This window comes from Diabrotica virgifera, chromosome 2, assembly GCF_917563875.1.
Source record: "Diabrotica virgifera virgifera chromosome 2, PGI_DIABVI_V3a".
Classification (NCBI taxonomy): Eukaryota; Metazoa; Arthropoda; class Insecta; order Coleoptera; family Chrysomelidae; genus Diabrotica; species Diabrotica virgifera.
This window is the reverse complement of record NC_065444.1, coordinates 82944231-82955053: the sequence shown is the minus strand read 5'-3', so window position 1 is coordinate 82955053 and position 10823 is coordinate 82944231.

Sequence of the window (10823 nt, the reverse complement as noted above, 5' to 3'; positions counted from 1 at the left end):
TCGTTATGAATTTATTAAATGGTAATTAACATAACTAAAAAGATCAAAATATTTTCTACAAAATATTCTTACGCTCTTTTCAATTGCGGTATTACCTTTTTGAAAAATTAATATATACAGAGGGAAAAAATTGAAAAAAAACATATTTTTACATAAGCAACCAGTAAAAACACAACTTCTGGTAAACCGATTCTTCTGGTTCACCACATCCATCTTAGAAATCAAAAAGAGAACCTATATACCAAATTTGGTTGAAATCAGGCTTTTCGTTCAAAAGTTATGATACTATTAAACACATATGTATAGCCGCCATTTTGAATGCCCGCCATTTTTGTAAAAGGCAAAATCTGAAATGGCCTCATATTTAAATTTAAACCTTTATATGTGTAGTATATGTGGTCCAAATTATATGCTTGTATCATTAAATGTGCAATTGTTTCATATATCGGCCGCACTTTTTTTTTTGTTTATATTGGCATGGACTTTATGTCATTCGGCCAGTCACAACATGAGTATTAGTGTCATGTGTAGTGTATATGTTGAGTAAGTGTCTTGTTACTTTGCAAATTCGACGTCATTGTCTTTTCAAAGAGACGCTAATTGTATCCGAACGTCTGCGGTCCCTCCGGTGGGTACCGATCCCACAAGGACAGAAACTATATTCATTCATTAATTTATAATAAATGAAAAATTTCTGACCCTGGTGAGATTCGAACCCACAACCTTTCGGATTTTTTCGATCCAAAGGCAGGCGCTCTTACCACTGAGCCACGGAGGGGTCTATCGGCCGCACTAAATAATACGATATGGGTGGCGTGGCGGGATCTGATTACAACAATCAAACGTTTTACTTGTAACGTTGCAAACGTCACATCTTTGATATTTTATTTTTAAATAATTATTTTACCTTATTTCCTTTAATATTTCATTAATCATTATCTTCTTCTATTTGGTTTACGCATTTTCCCCTTTAATAAAAATCGGTTGGCGCCCTCTTTTATTATCCTCTTTGATTATCATTTTATTATCCTTTTTTATTATCTTCTATTTACTATATCTCTTTTTATTTAAATCAACATACTGAACGTACCCTGTATACATTCTTACTCCGTAAGTATCTGTCTCAATTCGGAACATGCCCGCCACCTATGTCGCACTTTCATGAAAGTGTCACTTCATACTTCATTCCTACCAGAAGATACAAACTGGAAGGGAAAAATTAATCCTTAAAAAGGCATGTAATTCTAAAATTAATTCATTTTGATCCATCAAATCATTCCTCTTGGGTTTTTGGGAATAAAATCTACTTTCTCCTTTCGGGAGTATGAAGCCCATCGCCGGCGATGCACCAGATGGCTGACAATGTGAGACCATGACACGTAGACTGCACAACCACCATCTCTAGCTGCAGGGGCCTAGGGCCGAAGATCCGTCCAGGCCTACGAGAAGTCTACAACAGCAGTACCATTCGACATCAAGAAGTTACCATCAATACCAAAAGCCATAAGTATAATCCAGAATTGTTAGTTTTTGGCAAGAATTGAATTTGAATATATTTGTTAATGCAATTTACTAAGTCATTTTATTTATTATATCTTTATGAACAATAAACATGATTAGTTAAAAACTATGTTTTTTTTTGCTTCCATTCCAATTTTCATAGTTCATATCTAAGGTTAGGACAAGACGAACACACACCTGAGTGACTGAGCTAAGCTAAGGGTGTAACGATGGCTATCTTGGTTGATTGGAGTAATATTTTCGAATGTTATTTCAATTAGAGGGGTAGTACATCGCTTTTCTCGTTTCATACTTCAATAAAATTAAAACTACTGTGAGAATAAACATTTTATTGAGACCAAGTTTCTGGTAACGCCTTCGCGGTTTCTATAATTCAGCATTATTATTAATTTCTATTAGTTTACTCCTAACAGAGTATGTGGGATCAAGTTTTCATTATAATTTTTGCCACGCTGAGCAGGCAGGAAGTGAAATGGAATTCATAGATCTAGCCCAGCGATACTCAACCTGTTTTTTTTCCTGGGCCACATAGTAGCTATTGCCGCAGCTTGCGGGCCGCAATATTGGTGAAGTAATATACAGTATGATACAAATGAAAGGAATAAATTCGTTATTTCGTAAATTGGCGACTATAAGGAAAAATCCTGAAAAAGGTCGATTTTTTATTTTTAAATTATGATTTTTTGACATATGTTATACTAGTGACGTCATCCATCTGAGTGTGATGACGTAATCGATGATTTTTTAAATAAGAATAAAGTTCGTGAAAAAAGCTCATTTGAAAGGTCAGCAATTTAAATATTTTTTGCATATTTCATTTTTGAATACAAAGATTCGCACAGGCATGATCAAGCAAAAAACGTGAAGAGCAAGTAAGCGCAACTTTTGAGAGTTTAAGGACCGGTTGTTCAAACGCTAATCAAGAAGTTGATTATAATTAAGTTCCCTTAACAACCATCAAATAACAACACCCCTAATTAGAACGTCAATCAGTTGATTGTAATCAATTATGTTAATTATCATTGTGATAATTAACATAATCGATTGATTAATTAATTATTAATTAGTAATTAACATAACAATTATTAACATAATTGTTAATAAATCTCATAATTGCAATCAATTATGTTTTCAGCAACCCAAACAAAGTTGACATTGACAGTTGGTGACAGTAACTAAATATTTGATAATAATCAGTTGATTCCATTTTTGATTAGCGTTCGAACAACCGGTCCTTATAGTTATTCGGTGTTAATTTCCAGAATTCTCAATATTGATTTGCCTCTCTTTTTTCTTTAAAAATTGCCTCCAGATTTGTATCATCTTGAAAATCAATTAGTTCATCTGACAAATTTGCGCTATTAAATCCCAATGCCGCAAATTGTGTAGTAGCGGCTACTTCTAAGTGTCAGGGATTTTCCACTAATAGAAGATATTTCCTAATTTATCGAAAATCATTCAATCTTTCCTGAAATTCATCGCTCAAGAAAACTAAGCAATTAGAAATAGTAGCAAAGTTTTCTGGAGATACATCAATTCCATCTTGTTGATCTCTTACCAATGTCGAAAAGTTATACAGATTTTTTATATTAATTTCCTCGATGTACCTACATATTTAGCTTGTCCTCGAAAGCAAATAATTTATTCTCTAACTGCGAAATAATTTTATGTTTACCTTTTAATTTGTAAACGACGCGACGATTAAGTTCGTCAAGTTTTCCTGGTATGTCGTAAATAAATGCTAAAAGCCACCACCAACTATCTTACTCAAGTTCAAAATAATTTGATCGTTTACAGAGCCCTTAAGTTAGACTTCGGGCCACATAAAAAACGCAAGAGGGCCGCATGCGGCCCGCGGGCCGCAGGTTGAGTATCACTGATCTAGCCTTATTTGCCTCAGAATTCCTATGATTTGCAAATTATGGAAACCGCAAATGGGTTACCAGAAACTCGGACTCAATAAAATTTTATTTTAATATTATTTTTAATATCATATCGTGTTATTTTATTGAAACTCGGCACTTGCAGTCTGATTTGTGTTAGTTCATTCATAGAAACCAATAATATACAGTCCCTCATAATAGCTTCTACGCCAGTCAATGAGAGCAAGAACATGATATTACCTATACTTATCTCCTCATTCAAAGTCTACCCTATGCCGATGTGCGCTTTTATCTTGGGGGCAGTTCCCACCCCTTGTTGGGGGCGGAAAATTTCTTAGTTAAAATAACCACGGAAGTGTCTAGAGTCTAGAGAACCTAATTCTCAGCAAAAACTGTTGTGTAATTTTTTTTTCAAAACTCAGTACTTTTTGAGTTATTCGTGGTTGAACATTGGTCATTTTCATTGAAACATAACACCTTTTTGAAGGGATTTTTACGAATACCTTAAAAACTATGAATCTAACTAAAAACACTGTATAAAACATTTCTGAAGCTTAAAATAAATAAAAAATCAAAGAGATATGTTCCTTCGTAAATCTTCTAGTTATAATACAAAAAGAAATATGGCAGGTGAAAATAGTTTCGTTTTTTTTTTGGTACATGCTCAAATCGGTGTATTCAACTTGAAATAACAGAGAAACGGTCGATTTTAGGTGTATAATGCAACCAATACCTTTTGTAGTGTCTGAAAACACCTTCAAAATGAGGAATTCTAAATGTCGATTACATTCAAACTAAACGAGATATGCTGCAAAAAATTGATGACTAGTGTATTTTAAGAAAAAATAAAAAGTGTATTTAACCTTTATTCAACAAAATTTAAATGTATCGTTTTCCTTCTACAATACCTTTTATTATAGTGTTATTTCTATGGTCAAAAAGTTGGAGGGGTTTAGAATGAACTGTTTAAAAAAAAATAAGATCAAATTATAGAGCACATTTCTACATTTTCTTAAAAATCATCATTTTTCTCCATGTAACTTGAAAATGATAAGAGATACAGTAATGAAAAATAAAAACAAAATTTTTATCTAACAAACCCTACAATTTTGTATGGTATCTTTTTTCGTACCTCTTATCATTTTCGAGTTACTTGGAGAAAAGGGAAGATTTTAAAAGAAATTGAAAAATGCGCTCTATAATTTGATTAAATTTTTTTTCAAAAACCATTCATTTAAACCCATACAACTATTTGAACACAGAAATAACACTATAGTAAAATGTATGGTAAAAGGAAAACGATGCATTAAAATGCTGGTGGATGAGGGGTTAATAAATACACTTCTGATTTTTTTTTAAAATACATTAGTCATCAACTTTTTTGCAGCATATCTCACTTAGTTTGAAAGTAATCGACATTTAATATTGCTCATTTTAAAGGTTTTTTGAAGCACTATAAAAAGTATTGGCAGTATTATACACATAAAGTTGAACGTTTTTCTGTTATTTCAAGTTGAATACACCGATTTGAGCATGCCCAAAAAAAAACTCTTTTCACCTACCATCTCTTTTTGTATTATACCTAGAAGATCTATAAAGGGACGAATACCTTTGCTTTTTTATGAGATTCAAAAACGTTATATAGTTTTCTTAGTTAGATGCATAGTTTTTAAAGTATTCACAAAAAACCGTCCGAAAAGGTGTCATTTTTCAATGAAAATAGCCAATATTATACCACTAATAACTCAAAAAGTAATGGGTTTTCAAAAAAAAAACAATTTTAAAACTGTTTTTGATTAGAATTTAGTTCTCTAGTCACTTCCGTGGTTATATTGACCAAAAAATTTTCCACCCCTGAAGAGGTGGGAACCGCTCCCAAGATAAAAGCGCACATCGGCGTAGGATAGACTTTGTTTCTTAAGCTATTTCCTACTTACTGTGAAAATATCAAGTAAATCTATGTAGTAGGATGGAATTCGGAGCCAAATATCTTCATTGACTGCCTATTAGGAGTTTGAAACCGGTCAGGGTGTTTATGCCACTCTCTGAATGAATTAAAATATAAGACGACTCTAGTTGTCGTTTAGCAATAAAATTATTTTACTTATTTAATTTTTTATTCTTACCCTCATTGTAGTGGGTTTCAAACCCCTTTTTGTAAGAAAAGAGCTAATCAGAGAAATATAAATATGAGAAAATAATAGCAGGGGAGTAAAGTATGCTAAATTTGCAGTCACCCGAGCGTTATGGGGACCAATTGGGTTGTGATTATTACGTCCTAAAATAAAAAAAAAATTAAGTAAAATTTTCCATTTTAGCGGGCGCTTGTCATTTTTTTAATTTAAATTTCCATTTCCAACAATCCTTTTTTCCGATTATAGCGCCATTTATCCATAATTCGAAAAAATATCTCGAATAAAAGTTGCTTATTTTTACGCAAAGAATCCAAATCTGCAATAAAAATTTGGGGTCCCATTTAAGATTTTAAAGTAACCCCCCACCGCGCTTCCGTGGGGGATCGTGTTTGGTACCATTCCATAGATTTTTAAAAACCATTTTGAAAGTGTATTTTGCAGTTTTTCGATCTGATGTTCATTTTGCGAAATATCTCGGGGTTTGTATTTAAAATCTTAAATTTAACCCCACCCCTCTCCGTGGGGGTCATGTTTAATACCATTCAATAGATTTTTGAAAAATATTGAAGACGTATTTTTTAGTTTTTCGATCTGACGTTCATTTCGCGAAATATTCGCTTTTTCCTTGTGAAATTTGCGACTCACCCATTTCCTTACGCCCCGCTCAAATCGACAGATTTTTGAAATATACACTCTCTTGCATGTACTTAACTTACCTTATCTTAATCTGACAATTTCGAGTATTTTTAACCATAGATATTTTTTTCCGGCCCCTCTTAACGAACCTCCCTGTGTTAAGAGCCAATATATGGTAGAGGTACATCTGCAGGGTACCAGGTTTCTCCCATATGATAATCTGACGCGCTCGAGTAACTGCAAAAATCCCCGCTTGGGCTCCCCTACCATAATAAATAAATATGATCTCTAAAGGTCCAAAATGATAAATGTGATCATGAACAATTTCTAAATTATTTAATACAAATTTGTTATCATAGAAACTAAAAATGATATTGAAAATCAAAATTAAATTTTTCACAAAATATTTGGATCAGCAAAAACCTGTTGAATAAAACGGATATGGCAGCTCCGATGTTTTTTAATGAAAACAAAAACAGTAATTGACACGCCGGTAACTTAATTTCGACTCAATTTAAAAACGTGATCCGGTCTATTATTCAGCCTGTCAAACAGCCCAAACTCAATTATAAATTTCTCACAAAAGTTTTTTGGAATAATTTCGGGAAATCCATCAAGAAATCTGTCCGCGTATTCGGTCGAACGTAATTGAGAACGCACATTTTGAATATAAAAAATACCACCCCTCGATTATAAACATATCCATCACCTTGCTCTCTACGCAATTCGCTGGCTGGGTGGCAAAAATTTCATCCGACGCGACGAGGGAATTAATAGATTTTGTTTATTTGAACGTTCTTTAGGTATTTGAACACTATTGGCATAACAGCAAAACAACTGCAAGCAAATTTGGCTATATGGAATAAAGCGTTCAGAGACAGAGGACTAATAATAAATGCCAGGAAAACACAAGTGATGAGTATATCGCATCAACAAGATTTCCAAATCAAAATAGACGATGAAACAATTGAACAAGTGTCATGGTTCAAATACTGAGGAGGGATCATTAACGAAAATTGAAATATTGAAACAGAAGTAGACAACAGAATAGAAAACACCGAAAGACTTTTTCATGCTTTAGGGAAGGCCCTGCTCAATACAAACGAGATCGTCAGACAGACCAAGTTGAAGGTCTTTAATTCCATTTAAGTGCCGACACGAACTTTTAGTAGCGATTATCGTGTACAATAAACCAACGGAATGCTTCGAGAATACAGGCTGTGGAGATGAAATGCCTAAGGGTAAGAACAGAACAAGTGGGTCGAGGTGGAGGTGTGGGTCGCGGTAGATGCTACTAGTTAAGTCGCTGTCGATGTCGACAGCACATAGCGAGGAGGTCACCTGCGCTGTCAGTCGAGCTAGAACCACTATCAAGTGGAGTTGTTTAATGAAATTGGAATGACAAAAAGACTGTGCTTATGCGATGTTGTGTCAGTAAAGTGATGATAGTGATGAAAGGTCAGCTGTAAATAATCAGATACTCCTTCATATTTCAAAAATTTACAGAATTTATTAACTTTAGAAATTCAAAAATAAACTGAGTACAAAAATAGGATTATATAAAAAGTATCAACTCAGATAGCGCAGGAAATGACAATTTGGCTTCGAACGGACCAATCACAGGGAAGCTTCCTTGTAGGCCGCGCAGCAGACATCCATGTAAAACAAACTCATTTTATTTTCAAAAGCATCGATGTAAACCTCCTGGATGGCATCGCGCTAAACCTAAGGAGAGTACTTGGAGTCTCCAGGAGGGATCGTTTTAGAAATGTGAAAATCAGAAAGCGCTAACCAAAAGAAATATAGACTTCAGGCAAGCAAAACATTGACAAACAATAGAAGATATTGCAGCAAAACTTATACTGCAGCCCCACGATGAAAAACAATAAAAGAATTATAATTTATTTTTATTTTTAGATTGTAATTATGCCGTATGTAGATATAGGTGTATTTATTTTTTTTTTTTTTAGAAATTAAAACTTTGATTTTCGACACTACCTTCAGCCGCCAAAAATAATCAAGATTATGTAGATATGTATATTATATTATGTATGGTATAACGTGAAAGCACATAGGTACAACATAGATTATTAGAAACAGATACAACAAAGGATGTTTTGGAATATGCGTGTTTCTTTAATTTTAATGTGAATTTTCAGAGGGATTCGTAGACATTCTTTGACAATTAGTTGACGTAAATCTTCTATAGATATAGGTGGTGTTCTATAGATTTTACTTTTTCAGGTGCCCATAAAAATCCCCCATAGACAAACCTGGTGACCGAGGAGGCCATTCGATGCTACCTGTCCTCCTAATCCAATGCCTTAAAACATTTTGGTATAAATCTTGACGAACAAGTAAAGCCTAATGGGGAGGGGCATCAGTTGAAAAATCAAATGATCTTCATCACATTGTCGATTATTTTCAATAATATCAGTAAAGGCAGAATTAATCATGTCTTCTAATAATTTGTAAATACATTTATCTAATCTATTTCATATTATGTGTATAAGTTTTTAGTTTGTGAAAACTGTCAATATAGATAGCAGTACGGGAATGGTGTGCGTGAAGTAAAAATGTATTTTAAATGGGATTTACTTTTTCGCACTGTTTTTTGGCACACTTTCATATAATCAAATATCCTCAACTTTTGCGTTGTCGTGGTGATGACATATGAGCAATAAATTACAACAAATGTTTTGACAGAGTTGTGGTTTGAAAGAAGTTTGAATTTTTAAATGTCAAAGTTCTAAGAACTGTAAAATAGAAATGTATTCAAGTGACGAAGAGTTGCAGTTTCTTTTTTTTTGTATATTGTAGATAATATATTGTATCAAACTGTGCGTGAAGTACATTTTTCGCATTTACGCGATATATATAGCACTCGCTTCGCTCGTGGTCTAAACATCGCGTGCGTGCGCAAAAAGCATACTTCACGAACTGTTTTATAAATAACTATTTTCTTTTAAGAGTCATCATTCTCTTTGCCTTATCCCTATGCGGGGTCGGCTTCCCTAATTGCATTTCTCCACACAATTCTATCTTGGGTCATATCAATGTCAATCCCCTTTACCAACATGTACTGCCTTATCGTCTCCCCCCAGGTCTTTTTTGGTCTTCTTCTCCTACTCCGTCCAGGAATCTGCACTTCAGCTATTCTTCGTAATGGGTGATTAACGTCTCGACGTTGAACATGACCAAACCATCTTAACCTATGCTCTCTCATTTTGGCATCAATTGGTGCCACACCTAGACTTCCCCTAATATACGAATTTCTAATTTTATCCTTCTTTGTCACTCCACTCATCCATCTAAGCATTCTCATTTCGGCCACATGCATTCGTTGTTTCTCTTTCTTCTTCACTGCCCAACATTCAGTTCCGTATATCATAGCCGGTATTATGGCAGTTTTATAGAATTTTCCCTTCAGCCTGATTGGAATTTTTCTGTCACACAACACACCACTCTCTTCTTTCCACTTCATCCATCCAGCCCTAATTCTACTGCATGCATCTCCATCTATTTCTCCATTACTCTGTAATACCGATCCCAGGTACTTAAAACTATTGCTTTTTACAATCAGTTCAACATAAAAATTTACCGTTTTATTTGTAGTAACTCCATTTTTAAATGAACATCCCAAATACTCTGTTTAGAGCTTGCCTACACTGTTCCAGCTTTTGTTCTAAGTCTCTTTCACTATTTCCTACTAACACGACATCGTCAGCATACATTAAGCACCATGGAATGTTACCCTGTAGTTTCGCTCTTATCCGGTCCAAAATTAATTAGAATAAATACAGACTAAGCACAGAGCCTTGGTGCAATCCTACTTTCACATGAAATTTATCAGTCTCTCCCACACCTGTCCTAACACTAGTCGTTACTCCCTCATACATATCCCTCACAATCTTTACATATTCACCAGGGACTCCTTTCTTATTGAGTGCCCACCACAGAATCTCTCGAGGAACTCTATCATATGCTTTCTCAAGATCAATGAGTACCATATGAGCGTTTGTTTCTTTACTCCTGTATTTTTCCATCAACTGCCTTATAATCAAAAATTGCATCTGTTGTTGATCTGCCCTGTATACAGCAACATTGATTCTCGGATATTTCGGTCTCTTCACGTATCCGTCTATCAATTACTCTTTCCCATATTTTCATGGTGTGGCTAAGCAGTTTTATAGCCCTGTAGTTTGTACATTGTTGTATATCTCCCTTGTTATTTTCTTATAAGAGTGTTTTGAAATAATTTCTGCAATTCCATCAAGACATCTGTCCGCGTATTCGGTCGAACGAATTGAGACCGCACACTTTCTTCTTATTCTTCTAAAGTTAAATGTTATCATAATATATGTTATTTACAAATGAATTTGTTTTTTAATTGAACACGAAATACGCAGGTACTCTAATAATTTGTACGAATGTTTTTTGAATCCGCTAGGAAAAATATTCTGATTCGGATTTTTGGCACAATCTTACTCAAAAAGGACTCCTTTTAACAAATTTGCATGTTGCCAGGACCAAAAGGCCAAAAATTTTTTAAAGGTTTTTTTTGTTTTTTTCCAAAAATTATTTTTTTTGCATGAAAAAAAGTTTTTTAGGTTTTTTGGATCATTCCAAACAGAAAAGATCTTTAGTG